Source organism: Pseudophryne corroboree, chromosome 7, assembly GCF_028390025.1.
Source record: "Pseudophryne corroboree isolate aPseCor3 chromosome 7, aPseCor3.hap2, whole genome shotgun sequence".
Taxonomy (NCBI): domain Eukaryota; kingdom Metazoa; phylum Chordata; class Amphibia; order Anura; family Myobatrachidae; genus Pseudophryne; species Pseudophryne corroboree.
The window spans coordinates 157,278,064-157,296,916 of NC_086450.1; the positions used below are offsets into that span (position 1 = coordinate 157,278,064).

The 18,853-nt window shown below is 45.0% G+C and overlaps 1 protein-coding gene across 6 annotated transcripts in view; it reads left to right on the top strand.

The window, feature by feature from the left end:
• Positions 1-18,853, top strand: part of KYNU (kynureninase) — a 302,382-nt gene that overhangs the window by 158,038 nt on the left and 125,491 nt on the right. The gene's annotated exons all lie outside the window — the stretch shown is intronic.

Below are 18,853 nucleotides of genomic sequence, written 5' to 3' on the forward strand. Positions count from 1 at the left end.
GGCTGTGAGGGAATATATGGCAAAAAGTTTGACTTCCCAGCCGTAGCTGTGGAAACTAGGTCCGAGAGACCGTCTCCAAACAATTCCTCACCCTTGTAAGGTAACACCTCCATGTGCTTTTTGGAGTCTGCATCACCTGTCCATTGCCGAGTCCACAGGACCCTTCTGGCAGAAATTGACTTTGCATTTATTCTAGAGCCCAGTAGGCAAATGTCCCTCTGGGCATCCCTCATATATAGGACAGCGTCTTTTATATGCCCCAGGGTCAGTAAAATGGTATCCTTGTCTAAGATATCCATTTCCTCAGACAGATTATCTGTCCATGCTGCTACAGCACTACACATCCAGGCCGACGCAATAGCCGGTCTCAGTATAGTACCTGAGTGTGCATAAACAGACTTCAGGATACTTTCCTGCTTCCTATCTGCAGGATCCTTTAGGGCGGCCGTATCCTGTGACGGCAGGGCCGCCTTTTTAGATAAGCGTGTCAGAGCTTTATCTACCCTAGGGGAGGATTCCCAGCGCATCCTTTCCGTTGGCGGGAAAGGGTACGCCATAAGTAACCTTTTGGAAATCAGCACTTTCTTATCGGGGGAATCCCATGCTTTTTCACATAATTCATTTAACTCATGTGAAGGGGGAAAAGTCACCTCTTGCTTTTTCTCCCCATACATATATGCCCTTTTGTCAGGGACAGGGTTTTCCTCCGGTATGTGCAATACATCCTTCATTGCTATAATCATGTATCGGATGGCTTTAGTCATTTTAGGCTGCAACTTTGCCTCATCGTCATCGACACTGGAGTCAGAATCCGTGTCGACATCCGTGTCAACCAACTGGGATAGTGGGCGCTTTTGAGACCCTGACGGCCTCTGAGCTGCAGAATCAGACACGGGTTGAGACCCTGACTGATTATCCAACCTTTTATGCAAGGAGCTTACATTATCATTTAACACCTTCCACATATCCATCCAATCAGGTGTCTGCGCCGTCGGCGGCGACACCACAGTCACTTGCACTTGTTCTGCCTCCACGTAACCGTCCTTGTCAAACATGTCGACACAAACGTACCGACACACCGCACACACATAGGGAATGCTCTAATTGAGGACAGGACCCCACAAGGCCTTTTGGGGAGACAGAGAGAGAGTATGCCAGCACACACCCCAGCGCTATAAAACCCAGGGATTACACAGTAACTTAGTGTTTACCCTGTAGCTGCTGTTTATGATAATTTTGCGCCTAAATTTATGTGCCCCCCCTCTCTTTTTACCCTTTTTCTACCTTGATACTGCAGGGGAGAGCCTGGGAAGCTTCCTCTCAGCGGAGCTGTGAAGAGAAAATGGCGCTGGTTAGTGCTGAGGAAGAAGGCCCCACCCCCTCAGTGGCGGGCTTCAGTCCCGGGTCTGTGTAATAAAATGGCGGGGGCTCGTACATATATACAGTGCCCAGCTGTATATATGTGTCTTTTTGCCAAGAGGTATCCTAATTGCTGCCCAGGGCGCCCCCCCCTGCGCCCTGCACCCTACAGTGACCGGAGTGTGTGGGTAGTGCGGGCGCAATGGCGCACAGCTGCAGTGCTGTGCGCTACCTCATGTGAAGACAGGAGTCTTCTGCCGCCGATTTCGATGTCTTCTTGCTTCTGCCGGCTTCTGACTTCTGGCTCTGCGAGGGTAACGGCGGCGCGGCTCCGGGAACGGACGACAAGGTCAGGTCCTGTGTTCGATCCCTCTGGAGCTAATGGTGTCCAGTAGCCTAAGAAGCGCAACCTAGCCGCAGTTAGTAGGTTTGCTTCTCTCCCCTCAGTCCCACGTAGCAGAGAGTCTGTTGCCAGCAGAAGCTCTCTGAAAATAACAAAACCTAACTAAAATACTTTCTTATTAGCAAGCTCAGGAGAGCCCACTAAAAGCACCCAGCTCTGGCCAGGGCACAGATTCTAACTGAGGTCTGGAGGAGGGGCATAGAGGGAGGAGCCAGTGCACACCAGGTAGTACTAAATCTTTCTTTAGAGTGCCCAGTCTCCTGCGGAGCCCGTCTATTCCCCATGGTCCTTGCGGAGTCCCCAGCATCCACCAGGACGTTAGAGAAATAAAGCAACCAGTATTTATCCCAATATAACCCACCCAAATCTAAATCTCTCTGCACATGCTGCATCTGCCCCATCTGCAGTGCAACATGGTTTTGCCTGTTTATGTGCTTTTTTTGTTTGCTAACAAACCTGAATAGCCCTATTAGTTCCTTCTCCTATGATTGTGAACAGTGGGGGTAATTCAGACCTGATCGCTCGCTAGCTGTTTTTTGCAGTCCTGCATTCGCATAGTCGCCGCCCACCGGGGAGTGTATCTTAGCTGTGCAAGTGTGCGATCGCATGTGCAGCAGAGCGGTACAAAAATATCTTGTGCATTTTCTGAGTAGCCCAGGACTTACTCAGACACTGCGATCACTTCAGCATGTCCGGGACCGGAGTTGACGTCAGACAACCGCCCTGCAAACGCTTGGGAACGCCTGCGTTTTTCCAAACACTCCCAGAAAATGGTCAGTTGACACCCACAAACGTCTTCTTCCTGTCAAACACCTTGCGATCGACCATGCGAATGGATTCTTTGCACAAACCCATCGCTGAGCGGCGATCCGATTTGTACCTGTGCGACGCGCCTGTGCATTGCGGTGCATATGCATGCGCAGTTCAGACCTGATCGCAGCGCTGCAAAAAAAACGCTAACGAGCGATCAGGTCTGAATTACCCCCAGTGTTCTGAATGTAAACGTGTAAAGCCTGGTGGATGCCAGATTCTGTGACGATGTCAAGAAGAAGTCACCAGATATTCCCTGTGTGGAAAAAGCGCTGACTGATATTAATGGTGGGAGCTCCAGATCAGACCCCAACCTCTAAAATAACATGGAATCTGATAGGGCTTGTGTGCAAGAGATACCTATTAGAGCCTCTCTCACTATTGGTCTCCTCATAGTGCCCAAAATGTTAATAAAAATGTATGTATCTATATAAGTTCCTTCTAACCATAATTAAACCTAGATTGATGGTGTGATTTCCTGCACTAGCATTTATTGGATGTCTATGGTATTTTTGCACCAGATTACCATTGTGCCATTACATTCTTCAGGACTGCTTCTAGACAATTTGGCTCCCAGTGTGAGATTTTAAAATGCCCCCCCCCCCCCCCCCGCCCAATATAAATATAAAAAGCTCTCGGCAAGGGGGCGCGGCCTTGCTAAAATGAGAATTGTCTCACTAAAATGGGCGTGGTCTCACCTGACAAGACTACCTTACACCCCAGTTTTTGACCCTGCACCAACAAATCACGGCCACCACAGGGGAAAAAATTATAATTCCACCATATTAAGCCCCACACAGTAATGCCCCCTGCACCATATTGTGCCACACACCGCAATGCCCTTGATACATTATGCCCTACAGTAAAGCTTTTAATTACTTCACGCGCTTGGTGTCATGCTGTTGCCAGGGGTTTCATGCTCTAGGAACCATGCTGGTTGCCAGGGGTTGCATGCTCTGGGGTCCATGCTGGTTGCCAGGGGTTGCATGCTTGGGATCCATGCTGGTTGCCAGGGGTTTCATTCTCTGGGATCCATGCTGGTTGCCAGGGGTTGCATGCACTGTGATCCATGCTGGTTGCCAGGGGTTTCATGATCTGGGATCCATGCTGGTTGCCAGGGGTTGCATGCTTTGGGATCCATGCTGGTTGCCAGGGGTTGCATGCTCTGGGATCCATGCTGGTTGCCAGGGGTTGCATGCTCTGGGATCCATGATGGTTGCCAGGGGTTTCATGCTCTGGGACGGGTGTCATGATCGTTGCCAGGGCTGTGTAATGCCAGTTGCCAGGCAACTGGCATTACACAGCTCTGGCACCTGCATTACACAGCCCTGGCAACTAGCATTACACAGTGTAATGTCAGTTGCCAGGGCTGTGTAATGTCAGTTGCCAGGGCTGTGTAGTGCTCTTTGGGGTGATTACAGCGCCCGCCAGCATCTCCCTACTCCTCCTCCCTCCCGTTCGCCAGCCATCATATTGACTACTGTTTATCATCTATCAATTTAGAGTCAACGTGTGAATTAACCTCCTTGATTGATTCCGCTACATACCTATCAATGTGTAGGTATCTGCCAGTGTATTTAGCAAGCACATTTCACTTAATCGAACGTTTCCGCATGATTTACATATCCCAGCTATGTAGGAAAAGGTTAAAGAGACAATAACACAGTTATGCCCGACTCCAACAACATCACACTATAGAAAACACGTTTTTGCACTCTTCATCTTCTCACAAATTCTGTTATTAGCTTATATGATGCCATCTCTCTTGTATGAGGAAAATCCTTATTTCAGCTGAAAACGGCAATGACAGATGGATATCGTCCAATCAGACCCAGCAGCCAGCTGTAACTCTGCCCACTCTCCTCCACTTTAACACTGGCAGTGTAGTAACCGAATGAGCAGTAACAGTAAGGGAAAATCAGTAATAATCACAATAAGATTGGCCGAAAATATTCAAGCTAATATCAAGATTATTGCTACATAAACCTAAAGATTGAATTTGCAGCAATGTGAAGCCAAACATCCTGCGATGTCTGACTATGCCATTATGGTATGCACAATACTGTAAGTTCTTATGTCCATCTCTGTGGGATACAAGGAAAAACTTGCAATGTAGGTGTATGTACTGTTCAATAATGCCACATTGCAGCCAAGCTGCTAAATGAATTGCCCCCAAACAGTTCTATACCCAAACACTAGCTTTCCTTTTGTTGTGTGATTATTACTTTCAGAAGTTTAGGGGACTCTGGGGAACATGTACTAAGCAGTGATAAAAGTGGAGAAGTGAGCCAGTGGAGAAGTTGCCCATGGCAACCTATCAGTATTGACGTAACATTTATAATTTGCATACTATAAACATATACAGAGCAGCTGATTGGTTGCAATGGACAACTTCTTCACTGGCTCACTTCTCCACTTTTATCACTGCTTAGTACATGTCCCCATCTGGCCCAGATTTATCAAGCCTTGGAGAGAGATAAATTGCACAGTGATAAATTACTACCCAACTAGCTCCAAACTCCTATGTTACGGGCTCTGTTTAAAAATGACAGTTAGGAGCTGATTGGTTGGTACTTTATCACAATGCAATTTATCATAAACTCTTCAAGGCTTGATAAATCTGGGCCATATTTTAAAAGTAACATTTATTAAAGCAGTAAAAAATAGGTATTGTCTCAAATTAACATAATATTCACCACTGACACTGAGACATAGGAGAAGCCTACAAGGATAAATGACACAATTTACATCTAAGAGAATAGTATCAGTGAGAAATAGGTATGCACCTCAATTTTTCCACTCTTTTCCTATTACACATGAACTCCACCAATGGATTTGCAAATGCTACACTGCAACAAGGACCAAACCTCTATGGAAACACTGGGATCCGGTCTGAAGCTCGACAGTGTCTAGGTCGACAATGTTTAGGTCGACCACTGTAGGTCGACAGTCACTAGGTCGACATGGATGGAAGGTCGACAGGGTTTCTAGGTCGACATGTGCTAGGTCGACAGGTGTAAAGGTCGACATGGGTTTTTCACATTTTTTTGGGGGGGGGGATTTTTTCATACTTAACGATCCAAGTGGACTACGATTGGAACGGTAAAGTGTGCCGAGCGAAGCGGTAGCGGAGCGAAGGCACCATGCCCGAAGCTCGCTTGTCATGCGAGGGGACGCGGTGCACTAATTTGGGATCCCGGTCACTTTACGAAGGAAACGACACCCAAAAAAAAAAAAATCCTCATGTCGACCTTTAGACCTGTCGACCTAGCAGATGTCGACCTAGAAACCCTGTCGACCTTCCATCCATGTCGACCTAGTGACTGTCGACCTATAGTGGTCGACCTAAACATTGTCGACCTAGATACTGTCGATAAAACGAACCACACCCGGAAACACTATAAGGCAGCAGTATACACAAAAGCCATACCAAGACAAAACACATATTAAGTGTTTACAGTCTACAAACAAATATTATTTTAAAACTAGAGCTACAGTACTATAAGGGATTCAAACAACTGGGCAAAACCATGTTGCACTGCAGATGGGGCAGATGCAACATGTGCAGAGAGATTAGATTTTGGTGGGGGGTGTCTAAACTGAAATCTAAATTGCAGTGTAAAGTTGTCTAACATTTGTGGGCTATAGTACATGCAAAAGCAGACAGTATTTACCCTGCACAGAAAAATATCTAAATGTATTTTCTCCCCTTGCATTTCAAAATAGTTTGTCCCAGATACTGTACAAACATACATGCTTTTTATGGTCTTTCACAAATCTGTCCATTAGCAAGCTTAGAATGTTGCACATTGCAATAACTCTTGCTATTAATTGCAAAACACTTGTTCTGTACATCAGTATATTTGGGTGAGGAAATTGGTGTGCATTTATAATTAAACCCATTTCTTCTCTAAAGTGGTATAAAAGGGTTTATTTAAGTGTGTCTTTGAAGTGATGTTGAGAAGGGCCAGTGGTGATATTAATGGGTAACCACATTCCAAATATATTTTATGCAGTGTACAGCAACATGTAATAAAATAAAATAATTTTGAATGTATTCAATTTGTTTATCACCACTCTTTACATGTCACCATTTTTATATCCTAATTTAGTAGTTCTCAAACCTGGTCCTCGAGACCCCAAACTGTTCGTATTTTCCAGATCACCTAGCAGGTGCACAGGTGTATTAATTAATAACTGACACATTTAAAAGATCCACAGGTGGAGCTAATTATTTCACTTGTGATTTTCCTGAGGACCGAATTTTAGACGCTATGGGAGTTATTCAGAGAAGGAAGCAGATCTTGCTTCCGCTGCAAGATCTGCGTCCATCTACTCACATGCTGGGGGCCGCCCAGCACAGGGCAAGGCTGCTCACCATGTGTGTTGCACCTCCAAGCGATACGTTCACATTTTTTTTCCTCGGAGCAGCTGCGAGTGATGTCACGCAGCCTTCCTGAAAACAGTCCTGACACGCCTGCATTGTCCAGATCATGCCCACGAAATGCCACGCCATCAACCCCCTGGTGCGATCGCATGGTGACAGGTCATACATGCGCAATATGGGCAGTGCGCAGACCTGATGGATGTGGCTGCAGCGGCTATTTCCATCTCTGAACAACACCATATGGGGCTAATTCAGACCTGATCGCTAGGCTGCGTTTTCGTACAGCAGGCGATCAGGTCTAAACTGCACATGCGTATGCACCACAATGCGCAGGCGCGTCGCATGGGTGCAAAGCAGATTGCCGCTCAGCGATGGGTTTGTGTGAAGGATCCATTTGCATGGGCGTTCGCAAGGAGATTGACAGGAAGAAGGCGTTTGTGGGTGTCAACTGACTGGTTTCTGGGAGTGTTTGGAAAAATGCAGGCGTGTCCAAGCGTTTGCAGGGCGGGTGTCTGACGTCAATTCCGGTCCTGAAGAGGCTGAAGTGTTTGCAGCGGCTGAGCAAGTCCTGGGCTGCGCAGAGACTGCACAAAATCTGTTTGTACAGCTCTTCTACACATGCGTTTACACACTTGCACAGCTAAAATACAATCCACCTGTAGGCGACGACTATCTGATCGCAGCCGTGTAAAAATTGCCTGCTTGCGATCAGTTCTGAATTAGCCCCTATGTCCTAATTAAATCTATTGCAGAGAGCTGTGTTTAAACTAAAACTAGTTTTTAGTTTCTAAGATATAGTAAGTGATTAAATATTCTAGAAAACATATTATTTTAAATGTTTGAACCACAAAATCTGCTTTGTATAAAACTTGCCATAGAAGCTCAGTACATATATATCAGCATTTAAACAGAAGGAGCAGTCATTTATCATTATTTCTCATGTATTTTAATGCCAGTATCTCTAAATGATTATACTTTGTCTGATATATTAATTTGCTGTTATGTAAAACGTCTTTGAAAAGAACAGTATGTTTGGCCCTTAAGAAATGAGTCATTATTTTATTTTTTAAATCCTTTTATATGCATGCTGTTCTTCTGATGCGGAGTGTTTGATAGAATGCTGCCATCTAGTGGTCTTGTTTTAAATTGCTTATTTCATGGCTTTCTATTCAAGTTTACAAGGAGAAAATATGGTTTGTTTTAGAAAGAATTTTACTAGGCGGCCTGTAGATAAAGTGCAGTTATAGGAGGCATTAATATATGTCAACATCCCGCAGCACTGACAGGCAATCATCTCTCTAAAAGCATAAACCCAAACCACGCACCTAGTGATTAATGCCAGCTGTACACCCCACCTAATGATGCACCTCTAATGGGCCCTACACACTGGCCGACTTCACTGCACGATATGAACGATCTCGTTCATTAATGAACGAGATAACGTTCATATCGTGCAGTGTGGAGTCACCAGCGATTAACGATGCACAGCCCCGCGCTCGTTCATCGCTGGTGACATGTCGGCTGTGCATGCAGGCCAATGTGGACGAGATCGTCCATATTTGCCTGCACGTCTATGGAGCCGGGTGACGGGGGGAGTGAAGAAACTTCACTCCCCCCGTCCCTGCCCCCCCATCGCCGGGTCGCCCGTCGGCCGTCGGGCACCTCGGCGGCACATCGCGAGATGTGTAGGGCCCATTAGTGATACGATCACAACCAGAAGTGATACCAGTAAGATAAAAAACTGACTTAGGTGGTAACATGAGCTAATGCACTAACACAGGGAACTCCACTGTTATGTATGGTGGTGGTGTATAATTACTAAATTAACAACAACTGATAAAACTACTGAAAACATGATATATACATGTGTGATTGTAATTATCTGCCAGTCTGATTACAATATCACCCTTTGCATGTGTGGGATAAAAATAAGCTGCTCCAAGTGAGTTGGATATCTGAAACATTTATTTGATGGCTTTGAATGAGATGGTTTGAGACAAATGTAACTTCCCACACACATACCTCCCAACATGACCCTCTCCAGAAGGGACAGGATGCTTTGCCATCACCTGTGCTGAAATACCTTTCTTATCCATTAACCTGTTCAATACAGGTGTTGGCAATCATACATTAAGAGGGAAGTCCAGAAGCAGAACATTCTGTCCCTCCTGGAGAGGGTCATGTTGGAAGGTATGCACACATGAGACAGGCAGCTCCAGGAGTGGACATTGCAACAAAACAATGTATATGAATAAATGAGCCATTGAGACAATATTTCTCTATATGGTATATTTTATATTACACAAATTTACATCTCTTTATTTCACTGTCCTTTATTTTATATTTCACCATTTTAAAAGACAATACAATTGTGAGACATTTTAATGCATATCAAAAAAGTATTACTTTTAATATATTTACTATTAGTCCCAGTGCACCCTTGAACGTACTTACTTTTTCTTGAGATTGTGATGTTGATTGTTCCTAAGTAGTAGGTAGCACCTCATAGCAGCTATATGAATTTACATGTGGGTATCTCTCACTGAGAAATTAGAAGCGACATAGGGGGTCATTCCGAGTTGTTCGCTCGTTGACGATTTTCGCAACAGAGCGATTAAGGCAAAAATGCGCATGCGAATGGTACGCAGTGCGCATGCGCTAAGTATTTTAGCTCAAAACTTAGTAGATTTACTCACGTCCGAACGAAGAATTTTCATTGTTGAAGTGTTCGGAGTGTGATTGACAGGAAGTGGGTGTTTCTGGGCGGAAACTGACCGTTTTCTGGGAGTGTGCGGGAAAAACGCAGGCATGCCAGAATAAAACGCGGGACTGTCTGGAGAAACGGAGGAGTGGTTGGCCGAACGCATGGCGTATTTGTGACGTCAAACCAGGAACGAAACAGGCTGAGCTGATCGCAGTGTAGGAGTAAGTCTCGAGCTACTCAGAAACTGCTAAGAATTTTCTATTTGCAATTCTGCTAATCTTTCATTTGCAATTCTGCTAAGCTAAGATACACTCCCAGGGGGCGGCGGCCTAGCGTGTGCAATGCTGCTAAAATCTGCTAGCGAGCGAACAACTCGGAATGACCCCCCATAGAGAGACGATTATAATAGAACATATCATTTGAACTATACACTCATCTAACTTTCCTACAGACTACTACCATTCCATATGTGTGTTGTGTCCCAATGGCTGGATGAGGGTGCTTCCATGAATTTATTTAGAAATCCATTAACAGTATGGTACAAGTAAACATCTAATTGCTATGCATTTTCTCAGGCTTATGCATTAGCTGACCATATGTTCTAATAGTAACCTACCCAACATTTTGCCTTTAAAAAAATGTATTAAATCCAGCAGCAAAAATCTCAAAGTGTTTTTCACAAATCACTGTTTAATATATTTCCAAATATGTCTAGCATTGTACTTACATCAACTGATTGCTGGCTATTATACTCTTGTTATTTTCCATTTCAAGACCCAGAGACAGACCAGTTCATTGACCAATGCCTCATAGGAAAATTTGGGTAGGGGCCCCAGGTAATGTCAGTCTAGTCTCCCGATCTCCCTGCTCTGCTCTCCAAGGGAGAGGTGGGGGATCCAAACTTCAGGAGGCATTGCATTGCTTACAGTTCCAGCCTTGTCGGGACACACTGGGGGAGATTCAAATGTTTGAAAAGTCAGTTGGGAGTCGTTTTTTTCCTGTCTACTAGATAGGAAAAAACAGACACCCAACTGAATTTTCAAACATTTGAATCTCCCCCACTGACTTTGTTCTACATAACAGACTTCAAGCAGCAATATAGTCCCATCATATTACATCTGCTGCAAACTAGAGGTTCACAATATTGTCTTAATTAAATAGTGTTATTTCTAATAGGTACTTTGACCCTGGTCATATGACTAAACAAGGCAAGATATGGGCATAAAGTGAAATTAGCTGTCATATGCAGGGATCCTAAATCTACCAAATACAGAGAAAAACATTTGCCAAAATGTTCATATAGTAAGTTTTCATAAGTCAGTGCCCTATATTTAAAAGCATAAACGAAATGTTGCTCTAAAGTTTAAAGAGAAGTAGTTAGCTGTGTATTGGAACAAATACTGCTTAATAGTCACTTCTCCAGTAGTTAATATATATATATATATATATATATATATATATATATATATATATATATATTATAGTGTAACTTTTAGTTTTGTTGTAATATATATGTAATTGCATGTATCCTTGCAGAATGAGAAATGTCATGGTCTGTAATTAGCCACAGGAGCTTACAAGTGTCTCCATGCTGTCCTCTTTGATAGATATATAGATATTAGAGGGTCGTCTTCAGAAAACACATTTAAAAACTTGTCCTCACAAATCACAACCTTATCTGCTCTGTTCACTGTTAAGGGGATGTAGCTGACCATAAATCATGATAAGTTAAACAAGATTAAGTGTCCTGGACACCTTACACAGCTCCAGGTTATTTCCCACAAGGATCTGTGGTTAAATAAACAGAAAGCAAACTACTTTTATATCTAGGAGCGTTACATCAGCACAACATGTTTCATGTGTCAGATATTTCTTTCTATGGTAGGGTCTGATGTAAACCAATAGTAAATAATAATTACAGTGCTGTTGATTTGTAATGAAAATAGCATTGTTTTACACTACTTTTATCATTCTAATCTTTTCAAACTTTTTTTTAATATTAATGGAGGACAACTTGTCCATCATATTGGCTGATTTAGTTGAACTGGTTTGTGTTGACCTCCGTTGGCGACCAACAATGGGCCAGATTGATTAAAAGCCATTGAAAATGCAATTCACTGGATATGCCCTATTGTATACAGGATTTGATATGTTTGAATGCTGCCCTCAATCATAATTTTGAGTGATCACCTTGCCTTCATGTGCAAACAGCAAAGCAGATATTGTCCACCACAGTGTACAATAGTGTGTGGTCATATTGCTCACTGATGGTGTTGTTTATTGTTCATTCAAAACCACCAGTTCCTAATATTTGTGCTCAAACTGTGATTGGCCATTCTGGAAGGAAGTAACTCTGGCCTTGTCTGGCTCTTCTGCTACTCCTTACTAATGTGATGCCTTGGGGTGGTGAGTTGTGCTGGCCCGGGGGGTCCCATGCTCTGGACTTGAACCTTAGGAATGTTAGGGACCCACCTGATGAGGTCACCTGGCCATGATAGATGGGCCCAGAGGTGGATTTGGACCTCAATGGGCCCTAAGCAAGATACCGATTTAGGGTCCCCCTCCCTAAATCCAAAGCACTATATTTTCATTCCTGATTTATGCCCTTTACATTATCTGCTGTTTTTCCCATTATATTCTATTACTGTATTTTACATTCCCACTTCAATGATTGCACCAGTGTCGGACTGGGGCATGAAGGGCACACCATGGAAATGCAATCACAGTGGCCCACTAAGGGGTGTTGCCATATGCTGGAAGGGGTCTGGCCACGTGACCAGAGGGGAGTGGCCAGCCATTTTAGGCAATACCTAGCATAGTCTATAAAGAAAAAGAGCTCTACTTTGAAGCCAACTTCGAGCTGTTGTGTATGTGTCCGGCTTACACCAGGAGAGAACAGTAGTATATGCATCTGGATTACACCAGGAGAGAACAGTAGTATATGCATCTGGATTACACCAGGAGAGAACAGTAGATACACATAAAAACCCCAGTATAGTGCCAGATACAAATAGTGACCCTAGAAGAGTGCCAGATACAAATAATGACCCCAGTAGAGTGCCAGAATCACATAATAACCCCAGTAGAGTGCCAGGTACACATACACCCCCAGCAGTGCCAGATACACATATGCCCACAGTAATGCATTGCCCACAGTGTCGGATGCACGTGATCCCACAGTGTTGGATATACAAGTGATCCCACAGTGTCGGATACAGATATGATACCACAGAGTCGGATACACATATGATCCCACAGTGTCGGATACGTGTCGGATACACATATGAACCCACAGTGTTGTATACACATATGACCCCACAGTGCCAGTTACACATATGACCCCACAGTGCCAGTTACACATATGGCCCCACAGTGTCGGATACACATATGATCCCACAGTGTCGGATACACATATGCCCACACAGTGCCAGTTACTCACCGCCACCGCCAGGGCACTGCTGCTGCTCCCACTGATGCTCCATGTCTGTGGACTGGGAAGGAGAGCACAACGTGTGCATCTCATGCCCCTCAGTCCGACTCTGCCCGTGGCTCTCTCGGGAAAACTGCGGGGGTCCCAGGGCTGCCTTAGCTGGCTGTGCGGCGTGTATGCTGGGAGTTACTGTCTGCCTAATCTCAGCGGCTGCCTCCGGACACTAGAGGGGCTGCACTGCCTCTACCAGTCCCAATGTCTTGTCTCCGGGTGTCAGGGACACTGCGGCTGCTGTATGCAGGGAGCCAGTCAGCGCTCCTCATTCGCCGCTCTGCACTTTTTCCCGCCAGCTGCAGCTCCACCTCGTATCCCGTGTCCCGGATCCTTTCCGCTCCGCAGAGGTCCAATCCGGTGAGTGTAGATGGGTCATATGTTGCCACTCCACACCTCCCGTGACTGTTGTAACTGAGTCATCCGCAGCAAAACTGTGGGGAGGGATATAATCTCCGCTGCCGTCCAGGCTCTTCTGCTGCACCTGTGTCGGGGCTGGGGAGGAGAGCGCAGCGTGCGCCTCTCCTGCCCCTCAGCTGACTCTACCAGTGCATCCTGCCTCCCTCCCTCCCGGGACCATAGATTTATATGGCCAAGCAGCTCCTCGCAGCGTTGGTCCCCGGGCACCACAGTGCTACAGTAAGCCCAAATCTCACACAAAAGAGGGCATGGCTAAGAATCAGTGGGGCCTACCCGTAATTTCACCAGCTCCTTGGTGGCCCAGTCCGAGCCTGGATTGCACCATGTCCCCTCACCTCTAATTTCCATTATTACACAAAACAGTTACTGCATTTTATGTCAGTGCTCCCCTTTCTGAATGTAGTACATCCCGATACCCCATTATTACACCCTCACTTACTGACTGCATTGAATATGAGTGACCCAGGATTCCTGATTGTAGCAAGCCCCATCACCTAAAATACTCATTATTATCCCCCTCACTCACTGACCGCATTTTATAACAGCATTTTATAATACCCATTAGAAAACCCCTCAATCAGTGACAAGGGAGTAGCTACCATTGGTGCAGGCAGTGCAGCTGCTATGGGGCCCAGAGCTGAGAGGGGCCCACCTTCCCTGTCAACGTTACATGTGTTATATATATTTTTTGCCATTGGGTGGTACATAGGGGTCCTTACAACCTTTTTCCTTGGGGCCTGCAATATATCTAGGTATGCCCCTGCACCTGCTCATTGTAGTGTGGTATAAATCTAACTAGAGGGCATTTTAATGTTATATAATATGAACCGGGGCACTGTAATGAGGCACAATATGAACGGGGAGCACTATATATCATAACGTGAATTGGGGGTAATGTGCGGCAAAATGTGTACTGGCAGCTCCGAAATGTGACATAGGGTGAACTTAAGCACTACTACGATTCATAAAAGAAACTAGGGCACTACTATGGGGCATAACATTGAATAAGGCTCTACTATGGTTCAGAAATTGAACTAGGGCACTATTACAGGGCATAAAATGAACAACTGCTGCAGAGAAGTGTCTCTCTAGAAGCATTGGGACGGGGGTCCCTTCAAAATGTTGCTATTGGGCCCACAAAGTTCTGACTACGCTCCTCCCCTCACTGATTGAAGTGCCTGCTACAATCAGTGAGGAGGGTGTAGACATTGATACACAATGATACAATGGAGACACACTAAAGGCATTGGTATATAATGAATACAGTTACTGACTGAGGTGTGCAATAATGGGCATTATAATGGATGGGGGATGTGCTACATCAGTGGGCAGGGCAGGTGGCATTTACTGTATATATAATTCAAGCACACATACCTTATAATAATTATTATTATACCCAATGACATTAGTGTTATATATGTAGCACACTTGCAGGTCCCCCATCCCTTATAATCCCCATTATTACATCCCTCAGTCAGTGTAACTGTATTGATTATATATCAGTGCCCCACTGATTATAGCAGGCATCTCCTATACACAAAATAGAGTATAATAGCATATTGCTATATCACCAGTCAGTGTGTGCCTACCCCACAGACATGATTGTAGAAGGCGGATGTTATAAACTATACTTAAAATAACAGTGTCCAACTAGCCCCCCCCCCCCGCCTGATTAGAATTTTAGGTGGTTGATATACTAAATGTAAAAAAGACTGCAAATGGCAAGACCTCATGTTCTTCTCTGTGAGCGTCCCGGCTCCCCTCTCTGCACGTCTGACGTCATACACATGTGTGTCATTACGGGTCACACGCACAATACTGCAGGGTACTCTGGTTTCCTCCCACAATCCAAAAATATGCTGGTAGGTTAATTGGCTCCCAACAAAAATTAACCCTAGCGTGAATGTGTCTGTGTGTATATGTGATAGGGAATATTGATTGTAAGCTCCACTGGGGCAGGGACTGATGTGAATGGGCAAATATTCTCTGTACAGCGCTGCGGAATATGTGTGTGCTATATAAATAACTGGTAATAAATAAATAAATAAATAGGACTTGGGACACATGCGTGAGCAGGATGCGGCACCCAACAGCTGTCTATTCACTGAGAGCCTGCCAGGAGTATTAGCAAAATCTGTGACCACTAAATTCGCATGCTGGGGGCCGTCCAGCACAGGGCAGGGGCCCCCAACATGTGTAGCATCGCCCAGCAATGCGATCGCAATTTAATTGCATTCACATCGCAAAAACAAACAAATAGAGGTTGACCCATGCCTATGCAGCACCGCCATGTTTCTGATCACAGAAAGTGCAGGCGATGTCATCGGCCGGCCATGAAAACAGCCATGCTACGTCTGGTCCATGCCCCCCATGCGCGTCACCGCACCCCAGACGTCCATCGCCTGTCAGTCATTATGCGAATGCATCCTTCTGGAATGCAATCACTTCATGATTGCATACAAACTGCGGCCGCTGCGTGAGCACAGTGTTATGAAAATCAGCCATTTGCGATTTTTCAGAAAACTGCGACCAGGTCTGAATAGCCCCCTAAATGTATAGAACTTGAATAAAATAATACCCGTGCATGTACAGTAAACGTAGTTTCCAGAACTGAGGTGTACTGCAGTCAGAAATGATAAGGGTCAAACATCTGCAATCTTTATAATAAAGATATCCAACAATACTACAGAAATAAAGCTCAGTAAACTGAAGATTGGCTGGTGTCCTGGCATTACCTTTTATAGTGAAGGTTTGGTTCCCAGTTTCTGATGTGCACAAGAGTATGGAGCAGGAATTCCAGGAGTAATCTTTACAGGGTGTCTGCTAAAGTCCTTGGCGGTATGTCACTGATTGGCCTACTTCCCGGTGGCTGGCCCCTCCCCTATTATATTTGGCACTCAGATTTGCCCTTCCCCTCCTCACGCCCCCCTTCCAGCACCATAGTGCACCAAACCTCCATGAGATAACATCATATGAGTTTAGAGCTCAGATGTGTGGCACATTATCAGTTGGAGACATTTCTGTGTGTCATATTATGAATTGGAGGCATAGCTGGCTGTCATTTGACTTTGGTGCTCGCACACCGATTATCAAGACCCTGTGCACACCTATGAGCCAGGTATTGTATCAGTAAGTGTTTTGTCATGGTGCCTGCTGGCGAGTTTGGAAAGTAATGGTACACGCAGGCCGATAGTGGCATCTTTCAATGTAATTTACCATTTTGATTTCAATGGGATCATTATTAGGCATTGTGCACATTGGACCTTATTCAGAGATGGATGCAAGTTGCTGCATACGCAGCCAGATCTGCGTCCATCTCCTCACATGCTGGGGGCAGTCCAGCAAAGGGCAAGGCCACCCAGCATGTGTGACGGGCCACCTCATGATGCGCCCGCAATCCAATTAAGGTTGACCCCTGGCAGCGCCGTCAGGCGGTCCACTGCCATTTTTAAATCAGAGCGGCTACGTTGACATCATACACCGCCATGAAAACACTCATGGCCCATGTTTGGCCCGCCAAGATCCCCCAACTCTTCATTGCCACATGGAGAAGGGTTGCGCACGCACACTGCAGCCAGTGCACATGACCAGACCAGATGGACGTGACCACTGCGTGCGGATGTGCAGCTGCAGCCATCTCTGAATCAGCCCCATAGTGGGGCCATAAACCTGCAATTTAAATTTCAGACTCACTTTGCCTTGAACTAACCTATACTTCAAAATAATACGTTGAACCATTAGTTATTGATAAAGGATAATTTCATTAAAAAAACAGCACATCAATTTAGGGGATCAGTACGCAATCCCGCCGGACGGGATCCCGACGGTCGGAATCCCGACACCGGAATCCCGATTGGCACAATCCCAACAGGGGGGCAAGCACAACGCAGCCCCTTGCGGGCTCGCTACGCTCGCCACTCTGCGGGCACGGTGCCTCGCTACGCTCGGAACACTAATTTATACTCCCTCTATGGGTGTCATGGACACCCACAGAGGAAGAATGTCAGGATTGTGCCAGTCAGGGTTCCGGTGTCGGTATTCCGACTGCCGGGATTCTGTCCGACGGGATCTTGACCGCATCCCCAATTAAGGTGGTTTTCTTGGTATCCAGTCTCTAGGTCGACCACACTTAAAAATGTCTAGGTCGACCACTATTGGTCGACAGTAACTAAGTCAACAGGGTTTCTAGGTCGATATGTTCTAGGCCGACAGGTCAACTGGTCATCATGAGTTTTTCACAATTTTTTTTCTTTTTTTTTACTTTTTCATACTTAACGATCCACGTGGACTATGATTGGGAATAGTAACCTGTGCCGAGCACAGTGGTAGCGGAGCGAGGCACCTTGCCCAAAGCATGGCGAGCGAAACGAGCCTTGCGAGGGGACACGTTGCACTAATTGGGGTTCCCGGTCACTATATGGAGAAAAAGTCACAAACAAAAAAAGGGAAAAAATAATTTCGACCTTTTGTCCTGTCAACCTAGAACATGTCGACCTAGCATCCCTGTGTCTAGGTTGACCAATAGTGGTCAACCTAGACACTGTCGACCTAAGTGTGGTCGCTGGTTGGCCCTCCATACCACACCCGGTTTTCTTTTTGAGTCCCTATTTACTAACCCTATGAGCTGACACTATTCCGTTTCTCTTTATAAGAAGTAGAAAGGCTATTTATGACAAGTTCCAATCTCATTGCTGCACTTGTTATAAAAAGTAATTCTTTATTATTATGCTTAACTATTATAATCTTAGCTAACAAACATTCTCAACAAATCTCTTGGCAGCTTTAAAAGAAATGGAGTTGTTGTGAAATGTTGAAAATTCAACGACAAAATTAAAACCATAATTGCGTCCATATCTGTAAAAGAATGTAAGAGTAAGTGACAGTAAAAGCTTCTATTACAATAATAATTTGAACATTTTAAAGTTTCAAAATGCGCTTCTAAAGCCTAGTATACGTGCTTTTACAGTGATCGCTAACAAAATAATGTAAGTGAATGGACCCGCACATCTAGACATCCTGACAAATATTCGCCTTGCTTTCCTCCATGTCAATTTCAGCGTTGCCTGCAGCGTTACCGCTGGGTACAATATAATGCAGTTCTATAGGTGCGCTCATTAAGTACAAAAGTACATGATGCTTTTCAGAACACTCTTTTGAACTCTCTGTCAAAAGCAGGAATAAAGTACAAGGTTTTGTATGTGCTTCAACTGGTGCTGTATTTTAACACCTGCGTGTACAAGTATGTGTGTGATATTACAGTAGGAATATCATAGATAAGAGAACATGTGC